Genomic DNA, 21,947 nt, shown 5'->3' with positions numbered 1-21,947 from the left:
GCTTGTAAAATTGTCTTCCAGCCTTTTACTCTAAGGAAGTTTTTGTCTTTGACACTGAGGTGTGTTTCCTGTAAGCAGCAAAATGTAGGGTCCTGTTTATGTAACCAGTCTGTTAGTCTATGTCTTTTTATTGGAGAATTGATTCCATTGATGTTAAGAGATATCAAGAAGTAGTGGTTATTGCTTCCTAACATTTTTGATTATAATTTTATACATGTGTGGTTATCCTTTTGGGGTTTGATGAAAGAAGCTTAATATCCTGCTCTTTCCAGGGTATAGTTTCCCTCGTTGTACTGGTGCTTTCCCCCTATTATCCTTTGTAGGGCTGGGTTTGTAGAAAGATATTGTGTAAATTTGGTTTTGTCATGGAATATCTTGGTTTCTCCATCTATGGTGATTGAGAGTTTTGCTGGGTATAGTAGTCTCGGCTGGCATTTTTGTTCTCTTAGAGTCTGCATGAGCTCCACCCAGGATCTTCTAGCTTTCATGGTCTCTGGTGAGAAATCTGGTGTAATTCTGATAGGTATTCCTTTATATGTTACTTGCCCTTTTTCTCTTACTGCTCTAAGTATTCTTTCTTTGTTTAGTACATTTGGGGTTTTGATTATTATGTGACTGGAGGTATTTCTGTTCTGGTCCAGTCTGTTTGGAGTTCTGTAGGCTTCTTGTATATTCATGGGCATCTCTCTCTTTAGGTTAGGGAAGTTTTCTTCCATAATTTTGTTGAAGATATTTGCTGGCCCTTTAAGTTGTAAATCTTCACTCTCATCAATACCTATAATCCTTAGATTTGGCTTTCTCATTGTGTCCTGGATTTCCTGGATATTTTGGGTTACAAGCTTTTTGCATTTTGCATTTTCTTTAACTGTTGAGTCCATGGTTTCTATGGTATCTTCGGCATCTGAGATTCTTTCTTCTATCTCTTGTATTCTGTTGTTGATAGTTGTGTCTATGGTCCCTGATTTCTTCCCAAGATTTTCTATCTCCAAAGTTGTCTCCCTTTGTGCTTTCTTAGTTGTTTCTACTTCTGTTTTTAGAGCCTGGAAATTTTTGCTCAGTTCTGTCATTTGCTTGTTTGTGTTTTCCTCTAATTCTTTAAGTGATTTTTGTGTTTCCTCTTTCATGACTTTGCCTGTTGATCAAGGTTCTCTTGTATTTCTTTTAGTGATTTTTGTGTTTCCTCCTTACTGGCTTTTGTATTCTCCTGAATTTCTTTCAATAATTTTTGTGTTTCCCTTGTAAGGGCTTCTAATCTCCTGAATTTCTTTAAGTATGTCTGTCATGTGTTCCTGTACCAGCATCATGACCAGTGATTTTAAATCCAAATCTTGTTTTTCTGGTGTGTTGGGGTATCCAGGACTTGCTAATGTTGGAGAAATGGGTTCAGATGCTGCCATAATGCCTTGGTTTCTGTTAGTAAAGTTCCTACGTTTGCCTTTAGCCATCTAGTTCTCCCAGCAGTTAGATGGTCTTATTGTCACTGTCTGGTGCTTCAACCTACTGTGGATCTTTAAGATTATCTCTGCACCACTGGATGACTGGATTTCTTCTGGACCAGATTACTGATATTCTGGCTTCCTCTTTTGTGCCTTTGGAGTCCTTCTCTGTCTTGCCTCAAGCAATGCTATACTTAGGTTGTCAAGGTCAACCAGGTGTTCTCTGTCTGCTCTATTATAGAGGGAAGAAGTTGTGGTGGGGGTCACTCCTTCTGTTGATTCTCACATAGGACACAGGTCCTGCAATGGACTGGCTTGCAGATGAACCGCCTATGTGCTCAGTTCCTGAGTGCAGGCAGACCCCTGGCGGTTTGCACCACCAGAAATCTAAAACTCAGGGTGATACAGTACCTAGTGATCCTTTTGTGTCCCTCCAGGCAGCGAGTATGGCCATGGGGCTTCTCTCCTTCTACAGCTCCCTGGGCAGGATATGGGCCCTGAGCCCAGCAGGCTGGCAGACAAAAGCCGCCTACGTGCTCAGTTCCTGAGTGCAGGCAGACCCCTAGCAGTTTGCACCACCAGAAATCTAAAGCTCAGGGTGTTACAGTACCTAGTGATCCTTTAGTGTCCCTGCAGACAGCAAATATGGCTGTGGGGCTTCTCTCCTTCCACAGCTTCCTGGGCAGGACAAGGGCCCAGAGCCCGGCGGGCTTGCAGACAAAAGTCGCCTACGTTCTCAGTTCCTGAGTGCAGGCAGACCCCTGGCGGTTTGCACCACCAGAAATCTAAAGCTCAGGGAATTACAGTACCTAGTGATCCTTTTGTGTCCATGCAGACAGCAAATATGGCTGCGGGGCTTCTCTCCTTCCACAGCTTCCTCAGATATAGTTTTATTAGTAGTTCCTATCATACAAACAAATCCTAATACACTGAAATATGTTAATTATATACATTAAAATATTCTTAATAAAGTGTGTGTGTGTGTGTGTGTGTGTGTGTGTGTGTGTTTCTGTGTCATTTTTCATAGAGTACTGTGTTTGGGGAGTTGGAAAAACAGATGGATAGATGGTTCAGCAGGTAAGAGCTATTTGTCCCTCCAGAGGACCTGAGGTTAGTGATCAGCACCCATGTCATGAAGGTCACAACTGCCTGCAACCCCAGCTACAGATGATGCAAACTTCTGGGCACTGGCACATTCACAACACTCCTCACCCGTGACTAAGTATAAAACCTTGTAGTAAGCCACCTTTTGTTCATCTCTATTACAAGATGGTGCTGGCCAGATGCAGCTCCCTGGTAGTAAATTACTTTAGTACATGTGCAGTGTGCTGTATTCGTTATCACACTTACATGCTAATGAAGAATTCACTTAGTTGGCCTATGAGGAAGCGGCTGGCTATCTCTCTTGGCAGACGGGGCTGAGTAGGCTATATAAGGTCAGGCAGGGAGAGAGCTCAAGGCCTCCAAAAGAAGAAATAAGCTTTGTTCAAGGTTCCCGAAATAAACCATAAGAAGGAAGAAACTCCCTGGTGTTGTGTCTTCCTTGCCAGCGAGGCTGGGCGTGACGTTTGGAAGCCTGTATGGAGACTTCAGAACCTGCTGCGGTTGGGGGTAGTGCACTGGTAAGTTCCTGGTAAATGGGGTTAAATTAAAAATTCCCGTTATATGGGAGGGAAGTTCCTGGTATTTGGGACAAGTTTAAGTTATAAAGGAAAGTCAAAAAGAAAAAATTTCTCGGTAAAAGAGGCCAACGAGTCTCCGGTCTGAAGTACAGACTAAGGTGGAGAGTGTGGCTAGTTAGCCCCTTCCTGCAGATTAAGGCAGAGTGGGAAGAAGTTTGAGATGGAACAAAAGGAAAGAGGATTTGCACAGTAAAGATCTAATAACAAACTCCGCAGCTAAGAACCATGAGAATTACAAGAAAGTTCATGACCCTGCTTTTACAGCAGTATGCTTTCTGCTAGCCTGCGTGGTTATTTGGGGGAGTAGTTTTAGGTTCCACCACTAATTATGCAATAGCAGTGATAAAGAAACTTGTTAGGATGGGGACTTCAGTCGCATCCAATTTTTCTGGCTCTTCATTGAGCTATCTTAGAGACGGAAGATTCTGAGAGTGAAGGAGAAATTCACTCTCGTGAGCCAGTGAGGTAATAAAAAGAAGAAAGAGACTTAAGAACAAAAGACAAAAGACCGCCAAGGTGTCAAATTTCCACTCCACTCTGCCAGCCCCACCTCCTTACCAGGAGGGTGTTTCTTTGGTGGGTCCCTCTCTCCCCGACACTTTCTGGGCATTCCTTTTGCCCAGAAGTCTGTGGGCAGGTCGCCATGGGCCCCTCTCTCCAGGTGAAACCATTCCAGAGTGCCCTGCCCTTTACAAAGAAAAGAGAACTCTCCCCGGGGCTCCCAGGGGGAGCCAGTGCTTGCTTTAAGAATAGCCCTCTTAAAGGAGCTACGAGATTGAAAAGGACAAATGGTCACTCTAACTTCAAGATTTATTTCAAAGATAGAAAAAGCCAGAGCCCAAACAAGTCCCTTGACTTTAAAATTTTAAAAAGCACTTTGAATCTTCCACGGAGGACTGGCTCACACCTGAGGAATTTATGCAGCTTATCCGAGCTGAATTCTCTGGGGGAGAATTTATTCTTTAGAAGTCAGAGATAGTTAAAACGGCTGGAAAAATCAAAAGTAAAAACCATTACTGTTTTTGGGCGGCGTCGGCGGCAGCTGTGGAGGCAATGCAGCAGTGGCTGGTCCAGCTGAAGGGCCATCAGCAGTGGAACCAAGTCGACACAGGGTCCAGTTAGGCCCTGCGCCCATGACCACTGACCTTCGCTGACCAGCTGGGCTGCAAGCAGCTGCAGATTTGCGGTGCCTTTTGCTGCACGGAAGCCACTTCAGAACTCGGCCTCCCGCCAGTCAGGAGAGGTTCACCTCCATCTTAGTTTCGGACTCCAGAGAGATCGGGCAGACTGAGGTACACAAACATAACCCGAGGCCAACATCGCGGGGGTCTGAGCCCGACGGGCGTTGGCCTGCACCCAGACCCTGGGCTGTTTGGGGGGCCATCGGGGTGCCAACCCAGCCAGTTGGGTTTTTTTTTTGCCCTGGCCAGCGCGCACGCCACCATTTTGCCTACAGGACCCAGAGAGCTCGGGAGGGCAGAGACGGCTAACAAGCATAGCCTGAGGTTAACAAAGTGGGGGTCTAGGCCCCAACAGGCCCTGGACTGACCCCAAGAACTGGGCGGCTTGGTGGGCCATCTGTGTGTCAACCCACCCAGGAGGTTGTTAGCCCAGCAGACTCTCCCGGCACTTTCGGGGAGCGCGAGCAAGCATGCCCGCCATCCTGGTCACCTGGCAGACCCCGTTGACAGTCATAGCCAGAGGGGAACTTTGCTCGGACCTTGGCCTCCCAGGCTTTTGCATGGACCCAGGGCCTGGGCGGCCAGGCTAACCTTGTGTGCGCCAGCCCGGTTGGGGGATCAGCTGCCCAGCAGAGTGATCAGCACGCGGGCGAGGTCCCTGCAACGTACACTGTCTGCGCTCCCTGGGGGTGCACACGGGCTCCATCTGGTTCACAGACACAATCTGGGACAAAGCACACTAGAGCTGCAAGGGCACCTAAGAACACATCAGCAGGCCAGCGGGGAGAAGTTGGTGTGCTCCGGTGAATCCAGCGGGCCCCAGCAGGAGCCTTCGGGTGCCTGCTTTGGAATCTGAACGACCAGGGCCACAGTGCTCGGTCTCCAGGAAGTGCGGGAGACCCGGTGTGCACCCAGAGGCAGTCTGGGAGCTCACAGCGCGGCTTGCTCCTGTGGCCCAGAGCTTGGGTCCCAGTCTTGAGGCCTCTGGCTGGAGCCCTCAGCTCAACTCTCTCTGCTTCTGGATCCAGATCAGCCTGGGCAGCAACACCCAGGTCCTCTCCAGGTCCTGCAAGAGGCAGGAGGGGCTTCCGGGCGGCCAGCTGGGAGAAGGCGGTGTGCTCCAGTGAATCCAGCGGGCACCAGCGGGAGCCTTCGGGTGTCTGCATTGGGATCTGAACAGCCTGGGCAACAGCACCCTGTCTCCAGGCAGTGCAAGAGGTAAGCTGTGCACCAGAGGCCATCTGGGAAGGAGCAGCTTGCACTGGTGAGTCCAGTACTGACAAGACCAACTAACACCAGTGAGAACTAGATTGCAAAAGGCAAATGCAGGAACGACACTAACAGAAATCAAGGCAATATGGCAACATCTGAACCCAATTCTCCTCTACCAGCATGTCCTGGATACCACATCACACCAGTAAAACAAGATTTGGATTTAAAATCACTGGTCATGATGCTGGTACAGGAACACATGAAGGACATACTTAAAGAAATTCAGGAGAAAATGGATCAAAAGTTAGAAGCCCTTGCAAGGGAAACACAAAAATCATTGAAAGAAATCAAGGAGAATACAAAAGCCAACAATGAGGAAACGCAAAAAACACTTAAAGAAATACAGGAGAACTTTGGTCAACAGGCTGAAGTCATGAAAGAGGAAACACAAAAATCTCTTAAAGAATTACTGGAAAGCACAAACAAGCAAGTGAAGGAGCTAAGCAAAACCATCCAGGATCTAAAATCAGAAGTACAAACAACTAAGAAAACTCAAAGGAAGACAACTTTGGAGATAGAAAGCCTTGGGAAGAAATCAGGGGACAGAGATGCAAATATCAACAACAGAATACAAGAGATAGAAGAAAGAATCTCAGATGCTGAAGATTCCATAGAAACCATGGACTCAACAGTAAAAGAAAATGCAAAATGCAAAAAGCTTGAAACCCAAAATATCCAGGAAATCCAGGACACAATGAGAAGACCAAAGCTAAGGATTATAGGCATAGATGAGAGTGAAGATTTACAACTTAAAGGGCCAGCAAATATCTTCAATAAAATTATGGAGGAAAACTTCCCTAACCTAAAGAGAGAGATGCCCATGAATATACAAGAAGCCTACAGAACTCCAAACAGATTGGACCAGAACAGAAATACTTCCCGTCACATAATAATCAAAACACAAATGTCCTAAACAAAGAAAGAATATTAAAGGCAGTAAGAGAAAAAGGCCAAGTAACATATAAAGGAAGACCTATCAGAATCACAGCAGACTTTTCACCTGAGACTATGAAGGCTAGAAGGTCCTGGGCAGATCTCATGCAGACTCTAAGAGAACACAAATGCCAGCCAAAACTACTATATCCAGCAAAACTCTCAATCACCATAGATGGAGAAACTAAGATATTTCATGACAAAACCAAGTTTACCCAATATCTATCCACAAACCCAGCCCTACAAAGGATAATAGGAGGAAAACACCAATACAAGGAGGGAAACTTCACCCTGGAAAAAGCAAGATAGTAACCTTTCATCAAACCCAAAAGAAGTTAAGCATTCAAATTTAAAAAATAACGTCAAAAATGATAGGAAGTAACAATCACTATTCCTTAATATCTCTTAACATCAATGGACTTAATGCTCCAATAAAAAGACACAGACTAACTGACTGGATACGTAAACAGGACCCTACATTTTGCTGCTTACAGGAAACACACCTCAGGGTCAAAGACAAACACTACCTTAGAGTAAAAGGCTGGAAGACAATTTTACAAGCAAATGGTCCCAGGAAACAAGCTGGAGTAGCCATTTTAATATCAGATAAAATTGACTTTCAACCCAAAGTCATCAAAAGAGACTCTGAGGGACACTTCTTGCTGGTCAAAGGAAAAATAAAACAAGAACAACTCTCAATCCTGAACATCTATGCTCCAAATGCAAGGGCACCCTCTTTCGTAAAAGAATCTTTATTGAGACTCAAAGCACACATTGCACCTAACACAATAATTGTGGGTGACTTCAACACTGCACTTTCCTCAATGGACTGATCAGGAAAACAGAAACTAAACAGGGACACAATGAAACTAATTGAAGCTTTGGACCAATTAGATTTAACAGATATATATATATATATATATATATATATATATATATATAGAACATTCTATCCTAAAGCAAAAGAATATACCTTTTTCTCAGCACCTCATGGTACCTTCTCCAAAATCGACCATATAATTGGTCACAAGACAGACCTCAACAAATATAAGAAGATCGAACTAATCCCATGCCTCCTATCAGAGCACTATGGAGTAAAAGTGGTCTTCAATAGCAACAAAAACAACAGAAAACCCGCATACACGTGGAAACTGAACAATATTCTATTCAATGATACCTTGGTCAAGGAAGAAATAAGGAAAGAAATTAAAGACTTTTTAGAATACAATGAAAATGAAGACACAACATACCCAAATCTATGGGACACAATGAAAGCAGTGCTCAGAGGAAAACTCATAGCCCTGAGTGCCTCCAAAAAGAAAATAGAGAGAGCATACATTACCAGCTTAATGACACACCTGAAAGCCCTGGAACAAAAAGAAGCTATTTCACCCAGGAGGACTAGAAGGCAGGAAATCATCAAACTCAGGGCTGAAATCAGTCAAGTAGAAACAAAGAGAACCATACAAAGAATCAACAAAACCAGGAGCTGGTTCTTTGAGAAAATCAACAAGATAGATAAACCCTTAGCTAGACTGACCAAAGGGCACAGAGAAAGTATCCAAATTAACAAACTTAGAAATGAAAAGGGAGATATAACAACGGAAACTGAGGAAATCCAAAAAATCATCAGATCCTACTACAAGAGCCTGTACTCAACACAACTGGAGAATCTGGAGGAAATGGACAATTTCCTTGACAGATACCAAATACCAAAATTAAATCAGGACCAACTAGACCATCTAAACAGTCCCATAAATCCTAAAGAAATAGAAGGAGTCATAGAAAGTCTTCCAACCAAAAAAAGCACAGGACCAGATGGTTTCAGTGCAGAATTCTATCAGACCTTCAGAAAAGAGTTAACACCAATACTCTTCAAACTATTCCACAAAATAGAAACAGAAGGAACACTACCCAATTCCTTCTATGAAGCCACAATTACGCTGATACCAAAACCACACAAAGATCCAACAAAGAATGAGAACTTCAGACCAATTTCCCTTATGAACATTGATGCAAAATTACTCAATAAAATTCTTGCCAATTGAATCCAAAAACACATCAAAACGATCATCCACCAAGTAGGCTTTATCCCAGGGATGCAGGGTTGGTTCAATATACGAAAATCCATCAATGCAATCCACTACATAAACAAACTCAAAGAAAAAAACCACATGGTCATTTCATTGGATGCTGAAAAAGCATTTGACAAAATTCAGCATCATTTCATGCTTAAAGTCTTTGAGAGAACAGGAATTCAAGGCCCATACCTAAACATAGTAAAAGCAATATACAGCAAACCGGTAGCCAGCATCAAACTAAATGGAGAGAAACTTGAAGCAATCCCACTGAAATCAGGGACCAGACAAGGCTGCCCCCTTTTTCCTTATCTTTTCAATACTGTACTTGAGGTACCAGCTCGGGCAAATACCTAAGTGACCCAATAAACTTCACTAGAGAGCTCCTACAGCTGATAAACAACTTCAGCAAAGTGGCAGGTTATAAAATCAACTAAGCAAATCAGTGGCCTTCCTATACTCAAGGAATTTCAGAATTGCTCTTTCTAACTCTATGAAGAATTGAGTTGGGATTTTGATGGGTATTCCATTGAATCTGTATATTGCTTTTGGCAAAATGGCCATTTTAACTATATTAATCCTGGTGATCCATGAGCATGGGAAGTTTTTCCATTTTTCGAGGTCTTCTTCCATTTCCTTCTTCAGAGTCTTGAAATTCTTGTCATAACGATCTTTCACATATTTTGTAAGAGTCACCCCAAGATACTTTATACTGTTTGTGGCTATTGTGAAGGGTTTCATTTCCCTAATTTCTTTCTCAGCCTGCTTATCCTTTGAGTATAGGAAGGCCACTGATTTGCTTGAGTGGGGAAGGGGATTATAATGGAACAAACAAAAAGCAGGGGTATGCATGCCTTGGCACTACATGAGACGGTAAAGGGATGTCGGCCTTTAAGCTGATTGGTTTACAGCACCTGGTTAAACCATAAGGAGGGCACATACATCAAAAAGAGCACCTCGACCTGGAAACAACTTATGTTTTCTTAGACCATTCTGTTGTTAGCAGCTAGAAGCAGCCGATTTGTCTGTTTTGCAACTACCTGGGACATTTCATGATTTTTCTCAGACCTCAAGAGTGTGAACCACAGCTCTCTAAGCCATGTTTCTTCACCAGATATATCACCCTTGTGCATATATCCTAAAGACACCCCACCATACCACAAGGATACATGCTCCCCCATGTTCATAGCAGCCTTAATTGTAATAGCCAGAAACCACCCAGATGTCCCTCAACAGAAAATGTGCTTCACTTGCTCAAGGGAATACTACTCAGCTATAAAAACAAGGACATCATGATTTATCAGGTAAATGGGTGGAACTAGATAAGTGAATATTACCCAAAATGTACTGAATACCTAGAATACAACCCAGAGAACATCACAACATGAAGAAATGCCAAGTAAGGAGGCTTCAATCCTGCTTAGAAGTGGGGGGGTGGATAATCACAGTAGGCAGAGGGAGGGAGGGACCTGTGTGGGAGAAGGGAGGAATAGGGGAAAGGAGGAACAGGGTCTGATAAGGAGGGGACAGGAGAGAGTATCGCAGAGGGCCAGGAGAATGGGTGGAAATGTGCATCCTCTGGGAATGGGAAGTAGGGGGACCATCTATATAGTACAAGTGACCTAGGAGTTAGGAGACTCTCAGGACTCATTGAAGGTGACCTGAGCTAAAACCCCAACATGGCGAAGAGGGAACTAAAAGATTCCACCTCCATTAGATAGACAGTGTTAATAAACCACAGTCAAGACTCTGATCCAGAATTGTTCCTCTCTAAAAGAACCACAGAAACAAAACTGGGGAAGAGACTGGGGGAAATGCTGCCAATGACCAGCCCATCTTGGGATCCATCTCATGGGAGTGACCAAGGCCTGTCACTATTACTGATCCTATGGTGTGCTCACAGACCAAACCCTGACAAGTCTTTCCTGAGAGAGGCCCTACCAACAGCTGACATACAGAAAGGCAGATACTTACACCTGACCATTGGATTCAACCTGAGGAAGGACTGAATAATATGAAAAAGAGAATGACCACATAGGAATAGCAGAAGACTCAACTAACCTAGATTCCCAGGGAGATCCCAGAGACTGAGACACCAACCAGGAGCATGCAGGCCCCATCTGAGGCCCCTGGCACATATACAGCAGAGGACTCTCTAATTTGGCCTCAGTGAGAGAAAATGCTTTTAATCCTTACTAGACTTGAGGGCCCAGGAAGGAGGAGGCATGGGGTGAGCACCTTCTTGTAGGCAAGAGGGAGGAGGAAAGGGAGGGGATAGAAGGCAGAAATTGATTGGAATTTAAATAAACAAAAAATAACGTTAAAAATAAAAAAAATTAAAAAGGAAAAAGTGAGTGATCATGGACAGCAACCATGGAGAACAAAGAGCCTTTGATGCTGGGTTGGATATAAGGAATCTGACCATGGTCCAATGCAGGGACTGCACTCTCCAGAAGCAGAATAAGAGGTGTTTGCAACCATGATGCCTGTCACAGTCCTCTCCACATCACCTAGGCTAGTGTACCACTTGTTAGTCTTCTGAGATGTCCTTCCTCTTGTTCCATTTACCATCCAACCAGATAGATTTCATACCATTAACATAACTCTGCACCCTGGATGTCAGGGATTCAAACTGTCAAATACCAGCTGATACTAATGCACATCCAGGGGGAACCCAGCAGTGAAAGACAAAGGCTTCACTAGAGTTCTTCTAGCTAGTGGGAAGGACAAAAGACTGTTTCCTCCAGGAGCAGGATCAAGGCACTTCTGTATGCTGTCCCCATGACACTGACTGATCTTCAAGGTTTATCCTCCCTCAGTTCCTTTATAAATGCACATTTAGGCTGAAGAAATCATTTAAACCTGCATTGGAGCAGCCGTGGAGCCTCGGTCTCAGAGAGCTCCTGGTAGCCTTCCTCCTAGGGAGGCACACGAGGGTGAAGGAAACCCAAGTGTCAGTGTACCCAACCTGGCAATGCCATGGTCCCAACCTCTGCCCACCTTGTCCTGATCTTACTAACCCTGCAGAAACACATTATAATAAATTTGACATGACACTCTCAATTTATTGTAGGTATGCCATGTCTCAAAGAACACAAAATTTCCTGTTCTTAGTATTATTTTCTTTTCATTAAAAATAGATTCATTTGTCCAAGAAGAAATAACAGAAAAATTCCATAAACTAATAAACTAGAAGCCATAAATCATACACAAAAACATTATGCAGATCCTTATATGCCCTTTAAAGGCAGCTTCAGTCATTTTATATTGATATAGGTTATAATCACTCTACTTGTCGGCCTCTTGATATAGCTTAGCAGTAGAGCACCAAGCCTTGAACACATGGGGTCCCGGGTTCGACACCTGGTATCTCTGAGGTTTTTCTTTTTCTCTTCAGGGTCTCATTCTACAGTGTGTCACATCCTAGAACACATTTCCATAGAGACCTCCAGAGTCTCCTCAGTATAGTAAAAGAGCTCATCTAGCACCTTGAAAACAATGTTGCTCTCTAATCTTGATGTGAGAATAATGTTGCTCTTTAACCTTGATGATGTTTCCATGGAGACTTCCATCTTCTGGCGAGCACAGACTGGTCATGCCTCTAGGAAGGTTTCCTTCACAAGTTGAGCGAAGCTCTGCTTTCTAGCGGGTGTAGTTTCCCTTATGGGTAGGATTTCTCAGGTGATAAAGGACAAGGGTGAATGAATTCTGCTTTGAGAGAAAGGAAGGGAGGGCAGTGGAGAGCCTTCCTAGTTAATGAGCAGAGGGGAGGAGCACTTGTCGTTGTCATGTTTACTATAGATATGAACTTTTCAAACTATTCCCCTACACATGGTCTTAAATCATTTCATATTTTTTAGCCTATGGAAAATTTTAGATATCTCCAGTTCTCCAATTTTGTTTTTTATTTGGTGTCTTGGGTGTGAAATCTTCACATATATCCTAGTGAATGAGATTTTCTTTTATACATTCTGTTAGACATTTTATATGCATTTATTTTTATAAATTTCTAAAATAAAATAAAATAAATTTATAAAAATGTTTTTCCATATGATACATCTGCAGATCCTAATTTATATTGGTTTTTATTTATTCATTTAATTTTGGATTGGATATTTTCTTTCTTAACATTTCAAATGCTATCCCCTCTCCAGGTTACCCCTTGGGAAATCCCCTATCCCACCGTCCCCTACCTCTGTGAGGGTGCTCACCTACTCACCCACCCACTCCTGTCCTTCCTCACTGGCATTCCCCTACACTGGGGCATCAAACACCCTCAGACTCAAGGGCTGCTCCTCTCACTGATGACCAAACAAGGCCATCCTCTGCCACATATGTGCCCAGGGCCATGGGTCACTCCATGTGTACTCTTTGGTTGGTGGCTCAGTCCCCAGGAGCTCCAGGGGGTCTGGACAGTTGACACTGTTGCTCCATCCTTGGGGCTGCAAACCCCCTCAGATACTTCAGTGCTCTCCCAATCTCCCCCATTGGGGACCCCATGCTCAGTCCAATGGTTGGCTGTGAGCTTCTGCCTCTGTATTGGTCAAGCTCTGGCAGCCGTTCAGTTGATACCATGATAGCTGATAGAGAACTGCAGTGGTTGTATGTATGTATGTATGTATATAAAATGAGGAAAGAGATCCTAGAGGGTGTAGGGATTAGATTGAATATAGAAGCAAAGTCAGACTTGCTGAGTCCTAGAGGAGACTTACATTCCTGCAGTCATGGACAGTGCTTGCTAAGGCAGGAGTAAAGACTGTTGGGTCCCTTTGGCTGGTTTGTCAATCACCAAAGTAAATTGGTAAATGAATGAAGCCACAGGCCCCAGGATAGGACACAACTTGTTTTTGTCACCTGCTGAATATTTGCTAAGTTACTTCACTCTTCTAAAACTTCATTTTGTCATCCACAAAATCAGAATCATAGTAATACCTATCACATTTTCACACTGCTGTGAAAATTAGGAAAAGTAATAAAAATCCTACATAGTCCAGGGCCTCATAGGCTCATGGTAAATTTCTAATGCCAATAGAACTTAATATATCACAGGTTTAAAGAAATAGTTCAATAATAATTATAAAAATAGCATGTGTGTGGGATTCATAATGCTCAGAGGCAGACACAGTTTATTTAGAGGTCTCTGGTGTAGTGTTCAAAATGGTTGCAGTTTATAGAGCTCAAAAAAGTGTCTAGTTTTCTAAATGAGAAAACAAATGAAAGTACAGAATATTTAATATTGGCCTTGGACTCGAACTGATGAGACATTAAGTCCCTGACTTTGACATACATTTTGTAATGTTCATTAAATACTTCTTTAATATTAGGTAACATATTCTCAATCTGAAAAATGTGGTAATGATGCAAAGTGTTTCATAGAATTGTTAGCATGAAAATGAAATGAAAAACTTAGATTAATTGTTTAGTGCTTGCAATTTAGTTTGTGCTCATGTCATTCACATAGAACTTTAGGAATATCTACCATGTATCAGATTTGAGTTTGGATGACAAGAATTCATTTATAATTAGATAATTACCTTATTATTTAGTCACTTAGTTTTACAGCCAATGGAAAGCAGAACTATTACTGTTTAAATGTTACCCTTTCTTGGCTACCACTTCAGAACAAAAGCTCCACATCACAGAAGCAACAACAGGATATCCTAGAGGAGTCCCAGTGAGGTTCCAGTATTGACAGAGTAACAAAAGCCAGAGGCCTCGAAAGAGACCAAAGACTCTCTAAAATGAACATTTGCAAGTAATGATGTGTGGACAAAAGGGTATACTGTGTGACACTCTGTGACACACTGTGACAGCTTCCACAGTGAGATGTTGTTTTGTTGTTGTTTTTGACCTTCTCATTTGATTTTTAATGTTATTTTTTCTTGTTTTTATTATTTTTGGTGGGGGGCATTTGCAAGGGCAGAGGGTGGAAATGGAGGGACAGGAAGATGAGAAAGATTGGGGTGCATCAGGAGAATTCATAAAGAATCAATATAAAGATTAAAAGGGGGTCATTTCTTATCTGAATTATCAATTTTTATATATCCTTAAAAAAATGAAATCATTTACCTGAAATGCATCATTGAAAATAATCGTCTTCAGGTGTAACCATTTGAGTCCAATATGAGTCCCATCTGAAGGATATAATGACTCCTCTCTATGGAATGAATTGTTTCCAGATGCTTTATTATTAATTACTGTTAGTATCTTTTCCTATAGTGTCATCATTTCACATGTCCCAGTGTTTGTGTTAAGCGTGTGTTAGGGCACTATCAACTAACTTAGGATCTTCTAGACCATGTCCTTAGAATCTCATAAATGTTTTCATATGTAATTTTAATATATATTCACTGCAATTTACAGAGAATATATGATTTCTTGAAATTCTTATTATTCTATGACAAATGTAGTCTATTAACGAGTTCCTTCTGTGCCAAACAACTATGCATTCACATGTCAAGTGTTCTCCTCTTTTCATAACCCTTCACAATTTCATTTGTATTTGCTTCAGAATGTTGGGATAATGTATGGGAAAATGGATTAGAGTTTTTAACAGACGTGAACTTTTTTTTTTCCATTTCAGTCTCTCTTCAGCCAATGTTCTTCTCTGATTTTGTTCTGTTTCTTAGTGTCTTTTTCTATACACTTATAAGTGAAGTTTGGAGTTGTACACGCAATTAAAGTAAATAGTACTATTATTATTGTTGCTGCACTGAACATGTAGAATAATTTTGAAACAATAGACATCTTTCTACTAATGAATAGTGAGACTCATGAGCATAATAGACTCTAGATTGGTGTATGTAATAATTCAGCAATGTTTTGAGGCTTTCTAATGTATAAACAGTATAGGTCTATGCATCCATATTGCTCACAAATATTTGACACTTTTGATTCAAATACACCTAGTATTGTTTTAATCTACAAGTTCTATCTGTTGCATTCTCTGTGAGCCTATTATTAAATGTCAGTAAAGACATGTACAGGATAGTCATGAAGAATTTGCATAGATTACTCAATGATGGAGACTTTATTTGATGTTTATTGCAGTTCACCTTTGCTTCCTTAAGAGCATGCAGAGGATACTGAGTCTATTGAAGGAAGAGAGAGAAATGTCCCAGAGACAAATCCACAGGCCATCTTCTCAAGATTCCCACTAAAAGAATATGACTGTATAGCTTTCAGCATCCTGTGTGTAACTTTTACTGGTGAATCTGTTGGAAGATGTGTTTTGACTTCTAGGCCCCTCAACAAACACATTAGTGGATACCAGGGAGCTAGACTAGTGAGGGAGAGAGGCATTGTGTATGTGGGAACAGGGATTCCTAGAAAGAAGCTGGGTCTACAAACATTGACTGACTGATTGGAAGCCATCAGATTAGAAGAACACCCCCCCCCTCAGGGTCCTGGGGTCTGCACACAGCTATGTCATCTGGAATGCAGGCATGATCTCTCACCTTGTCTGTTTCATTATTATTACACTTTACTCCGTTGTGATATTTGTTCTTACTGAGGATCAGTAGGAAATCTCTTCCCCCATACCATACAGCAAGAATATAAGGAAGCAGAAATCACAGGGAATCAAAAGCATTAGATCAGAAGCACTCACCACTCGGCTGTGTTCCTCACCCATCATCTTGTTGGCACTGTCTCCTGTTAGCAGTTGTTCATGCTAAGCTTGCAGTCTCCTGAGATCCTGGGAATTGTCTTGTTACCACAGCTAGTCTGGTTGAAGGAGCTCTGGGATTATAGACATGTACTGTCTCATACAAGTTTTCGTGAATTCTGGAGAGCTGACCTCAGGATTCATGCTTTTCTGTCAAGCAATTTACCCAGGGAGCCATTTACTCTCTCCCCTTCCATTTCGTTCTCACTGCTGTATTATCCTGAAGTCTCTGATTCAAATCTTCTCACTTAGGCATAGAGGGTATTTCCTTTCTGATCTAGCCACCCTTCTTCTAAGTTTCTCTTCTCAAAACACAAAGCATATATACCAAAAGGCATAAGGTCACTCCTTGTAAAATCAATGATACCTGAACAAGACTCAAATTAAGATAGATTTTCATCATTGCAGGAGTCTCTGAATAATCCACGTTAGGTCTATATCCTGTACTAGAACTCAGATATAAGTAAGCAGGGGACTTGTTTTATCCATTATATATGATCTTTGGTGTATAATTGAGGAGATTGAGTTATTAAAAAATATCTAGACCAAATGTTATATAGTACTGTGGCACTGAATAGGTACATGTAGCCTTTGAATTTAAGATTAAATTCATATGAAATTAAAATTTCATTTTCCTATTATACTTATCCATTTTCAAGTATTCATATATTCAGTTTTCAAACTTCCCATAAGCTTAAAGGTAAAGGAAAACAACTAAGACTTATATGCAAATTCCCAGGTTCCTAGAGTAGGTCTGCTGTGGACTCCCTTCATAAACTTTGTATATTTTGTAAACTTGGTAAACCATCTAGACAGGAAATCTGCCATGTCCCATCTTGAGGAACTCCAGCAGCCAGGACACACCCCCAGACTTCCTTAACTGTCATTAGAGTGATTCCAGCCTCTGTAAAGTTCATAAAGTTTATCTCTAGCCTCTCAACAGAACCTGCCCCAGATCATGCTAATTTTAGGTGAAAAGTCTGAACAAAAGCCACCAATCCCTGAGCATGAAAACCCACCAATCCAGGGACAGGAAAACTCACTAATCTCTGAGCTCCCCCAGACTCAGCACTTGAAATCCCACCATCACTCACAGTGGAAATCTCCTCTCTAGAAAACTCAGCCCCCTAGGAAACACTTTACAAAGACTCTGTGTGTTTCTGTCCCAGTTCTCAGCTCCCTCTTGGAAGCAGAGGAAGATAGTCCTGTATTTGTCTCTCCACCATCTGAACCCTCCCAACAGGTCTCTTTTATGAGATTTGCTGTCTGGTATGACTCTCCCACCTGAATTAAAACAAAAACAAGGAAAGAAGTGGAGTGGGGCTGAGGCTCCTGAGGTCCTCATCTCAGCTGTGGATACACACCCCTCACCCATTCCCTCTCCACCCACTGCCCCTGTAGGGACAAAGCCTCTGGTGAGTCTTGCCTCTTAGCAAGAGTCACTATAGTCCCTCTCCTAGGTCATGGTGAGAAGGGATTGTCTCTTCTTTGTAGGAGATTATTGTAGAGTCCTCTAAGTTTCAGTGACACTTGACTAATCATACATGTAATGCAGACAGTTTCAAAGCAGGCCAAGGCCATCTCCTCCTTTCTCTCAATGCAGAACTCATTCACTCTTGTTATCTGTCGCATTAGAAAGCATAAGGGAAACTACCACCAGCCAGAAAGCAGAGCTTCACTCAAGCTGTGAATAAAACATTCCTAGAGGCGTGCATGGCCCAGGCTCTCCTCACTAGACTAGGTCTCCATGGAAACATTGTCATGGTTATAGAGCAACATTGTTGCTGTAGTCATAGATGAGGTCACATGAGCCCTCTTCCCTCCCCCTGTTCTCCCACCCACCCCTTCTCACTTCCCTGTTCTGATTTTGCCCTATACTGCTACAATGAGTCTTTCCAGCACCAGGACACTCCTCCATTCTTCTTGTACATCATTTGATGTGTGGATTATATTTGGGTATTCCAATTTTCTAGGCTAATATCCAGTTATTAGTGAGTGCATACCATGATTCATCTTTTGAGTCCAGGTTACCTCACTTAGTGTGATGTTCTCCAGCTCCATCCATTTGCCTAAGAATTTCATGAATTCATTGTTTCTAATGGACGAATAGTACTCCATTGTGTAGATATACCACATTTTTTGCATCCACTCTTCTGTTGAGTGATACCTGGGTTCTTTCCAGCTTCTGGTAATTATAAATAGGGCTGCTATGAACATAGTGGAGTATGTATCCTTATTACATGCTGGGGAATCCTATGGGTATATGCCAAGGAGTGGTATAGCAGGATGTTCTGGAAGTGAGGTGCCCAGATTTCTGAGGAACTGCCAGACTGATTTCCAGAGTGGTTGTACCAATTTGCAAGCCCACCAGCAGTGGAGGAGTGTTCCTCTTTCTCCACATCCTCGCCAACATCTGCTGTCTCTTGAGTTTTTAATCTTAGCCATTCTGACTGGTGTAAGGTGAAATCTCAGGGTTGTTTTGATTTGCATTTCCCTAATGACTAATGAAGTTGAGCATTTTTTAAGATGCTTCTCCGCCATCCGAAGTTCTTCAGGTGAAAATTCTTTGACTCTTTACTCCATTTTTTAATAGGGTTATTTGGTTTTCTGGAGTCTAACTTCTTGAGTTCTTTATATACATTGGATATTAGCCCTCTATCTGATGTAGGATTGGTGAAGATCTTTTCCCAACTAGTTGGTTGCCGATTTGTCCTTTTGATGGTGTCCTTTGCCTTACAGAAACTTTGTAATTTTATGAGGTCCCATTTGTCAATTCTTGATCTTAGAGCATACGCTATTGGTGATCTGTTCAGAAACTTTCCCCCTGCACCGATGTCCTCAAGGAAAATTATTAATTGGGTTATTTGTTTGTTGGGAGTTTAACTTGTTATGTTCATTTATATTTTGGATGTGTGCCCTCTGTCCGATGTAGGGTTATTGAAGATGTTTCTTCCTAATCTATACATTGCTTTTTTGATGAATTGATGGTCACATTTGCCTTACAGTAGTTTTTCAGTTTCATGAGGTTCCATTGGTTAATTGTTGCTCTTAGAGCCTGAGCCACTGGAGTCCTATTTGGAAAAATTTTTTCTGCGCCAATGAGTTTGACGCTCTTTCCAAATTTCTCTTCTTTTAGATCCAGTGTATCTGGCTCAGTGTTGAGGTCCTTGATCCACTTGGACTTGAGCTTTGTGCAAGGTAACAAATATGGTTCTATTTTCAGTTTTTTACATACAGACTGCCAGTTATATCAGCACCATTTATTGAAGACTCACTATTTTCCCCCTGTATGTTTTTTGGGATCTTTGTCAAATTTCAAGTGTCAATAGGTATATGGGATAACTTCTGGGTCTTTGATTCTATTCCATTGATTGAATTGTGTGTCTTTGCACCCATAACCCCCTAGGTCTTTATTACGATTACTTTGTAGTACAGCTTGAGGTCAGGGATGGTGATTTCCCCAGAAGTTCTTTCATTGCTGCGAATTGTTGTGAATATTCTTGATATTTTGTCTATCCTTAAGGAGTCGAGAATTGATCTTCCCATGTCTGTGAAGAATTCTGTTGGAATTTTGATGGGGATTGGATTGAATCTACATATTTCCTTTGGTAAGATGGCCATTTTCACTATGTTGATATTGCCATTCCATGAGCATGGGGGATTTTCTGAGGTCTTCTTCAACTTCTTTTCTCGGGGTTGTGAAGTTCTGTCATACAGATCTTTCACTTGCTTGGTTAGAGTTACATCGAGATACCTATTGATATTTGTGTCTATTGTGAAGGATGTTGCTTCCCTAATTTCTTTCATTTCTTTCCCTGGCAGTTTGCCATTTGTATAAATGAAGACTACTGATTTGTGTGCTCTAATTTTATATCCTGTCACTTTGCTGATGTTGTTTATCAATGGTCATACTTCTCTGGTGGAATTTTGCAGGTCGATTATATATGCTATCATAACATCTGCAAATAGTTAAACTTTGATTTCTTTCTTTCCAATGTGTATCCGCTTGATCTCCTTTTGTTGTCTAATTGTTCTAGCTGGAACTTTGAGTACTAGATTGAATAAATAGGGAGTGGGCAACATTTCCTTGTCCCAGAATTTAGTGGGATTGCTTCATTTCATTTGATGTTGGCTTTTGGTCGGATGTATATTCCTTTTATTATGATTAGGTAGGTGTCATGAATTCCTGATGTCTCCAGGACTTTCAACATGAAGAGGTGTTGTATTTTGTCAAAGGATTTTTCAGAATCTAATGAGATGATCATGGGTTTTTTTTCCTTTGAGTTTGTTTATTTAGTGGATTATGTTGATGGATTTCCATATATTTATCTATCACTGCATCACTCGGATGAAGCCAACTTGATCTTGGTGAATGATTGTTTTGATGTGTACTTAGATTCAGTTTCAGGGAGTTTTATTGAGTATTTTTGTATTGATATTTATAATTGAGATTGGCTTGAAGTTCTTATTCTTTCTTGGGTCTTTGCATGGTTTAGGTATCAGAGTAATTGTGACTTCATAGAATGAATTAGGTAGTATTCCTTCTGGTTTTATATCAGGGAATAATTTTAGGAGTATAGGTATTAGTTGTTTGAAGGTCAGGTAGAATTGTGCACTACAACCATCTGTCCCTGGAATATTTTGGTGAGAGGGTTTTGATGACTTTTTCCTTAAGGGTTATGGGATGGTTTAGATAGTTGATCTGATCTTGATATAACTTTCATGTGTGGTATCTGTCTAGAAAGTCATCCATTGCATCCAGGTTTTCCACTTTGGTAGACTATAGGCTTTTGATGTGGGTTATGATGTTTTTTTTGTTTTGTTTTGTTTTGTTTTTTTGTATTCCCCGTGCTTCTGCTGTTAATTCTCCCATTTCATTTCTGATTTTGTTAATTTGGATACTGTGTCTGTGCCCTCTGGTTAGTCTAGCTAAAGGTGTGTCTATCTTGTTGATTTTCTCAAAGTATCAGCTCTTGGGATTGTTGATTCTTTGTATCTTTGTCTACGTTTGTAACTGTTGGATTTCAGACCTGAATTTGACTATTTCCTGCCATGGACTCCTCTGGGGTGTTTGCTTCTTTCTACTCTATGGCTTTCAGGTGTGCTGATAAATTGCTTGTATGGGATCACTTCAATTTCTCTTTGAAGGCATGGAGTGCTATGACTTTTCCTCTTAATTCTCCTTTCTTTGTGTCCAATAAGTTTGGCTATGATGTTTCTTCATTTCCATTGAAGTGTATATAGATATGGCAGATTATAGAAGTCTGAGTCTAAGATTAAGTACATTGTTCAACTTAGCCCATTACAGAAATGGTACAATGAATGCAATCAAAATAAGATACAATGACTTGGAATAAAGACAACAAGCATTGGCAGAGAAGATGAGGTAGTAAAGGAGAGTGAGAGGAAATAAAAAGTGAAGACAGAAGCACAGGAGAGGGAAGGAGAGAGGGACCCCCAAGGTAAAGTGTGGGGAAGAGATAAGTAGTAACAACCCATTGCCCATGGGGAGAGAGTGCTTAGGCAGTGCTGGATAATTGCTGATACTCAACCGACCAAGTGCTATGAATTATGTGTCAGTATTTCTCTGTGAGTCAGGATCCTTTTGTATTATATTTCTCTCTGGATGATTTACTTAAATATTCTTCCTTTATTTGAAATAAATTCACCCTTTCCTCTCCTAAAATATGCTAATTCCA

The 21,947-nt window shown here is 41.5% G+C and overlaps 1 pseudogene; it reads left to right on the top strand.

Moving 5' to 3' along the window:
* Nucleotides 1-3,761: 3,761 nt before the first annotated feature.
* Nucleotides 3,762-21,947, top strand: part of LOC127674603 (presenilins-associated rhomboid-like protein, mitochondrial) — a 64,249-nt pseudogene continuing 46,063 nt past the window's right edge.

This window comes from Apodemus sylvaticus, chromosome X, assembly GCF_947179515.1.
Source record: "Apodemus sylvaticus chromosome X, mApoSyl1.1, whole genome shotgun sequence".
Lineage (NCBI taxonomy): Eukaryota > Metazoa > Chordata > Mammalia > Rodentia > Muridae > Apodemus > Apodemus sylvaticus.
Note: the sequence above shows the minus strand (reverse complement) of the source record. Positions and strands in the feature narration are given on the sequence as shown.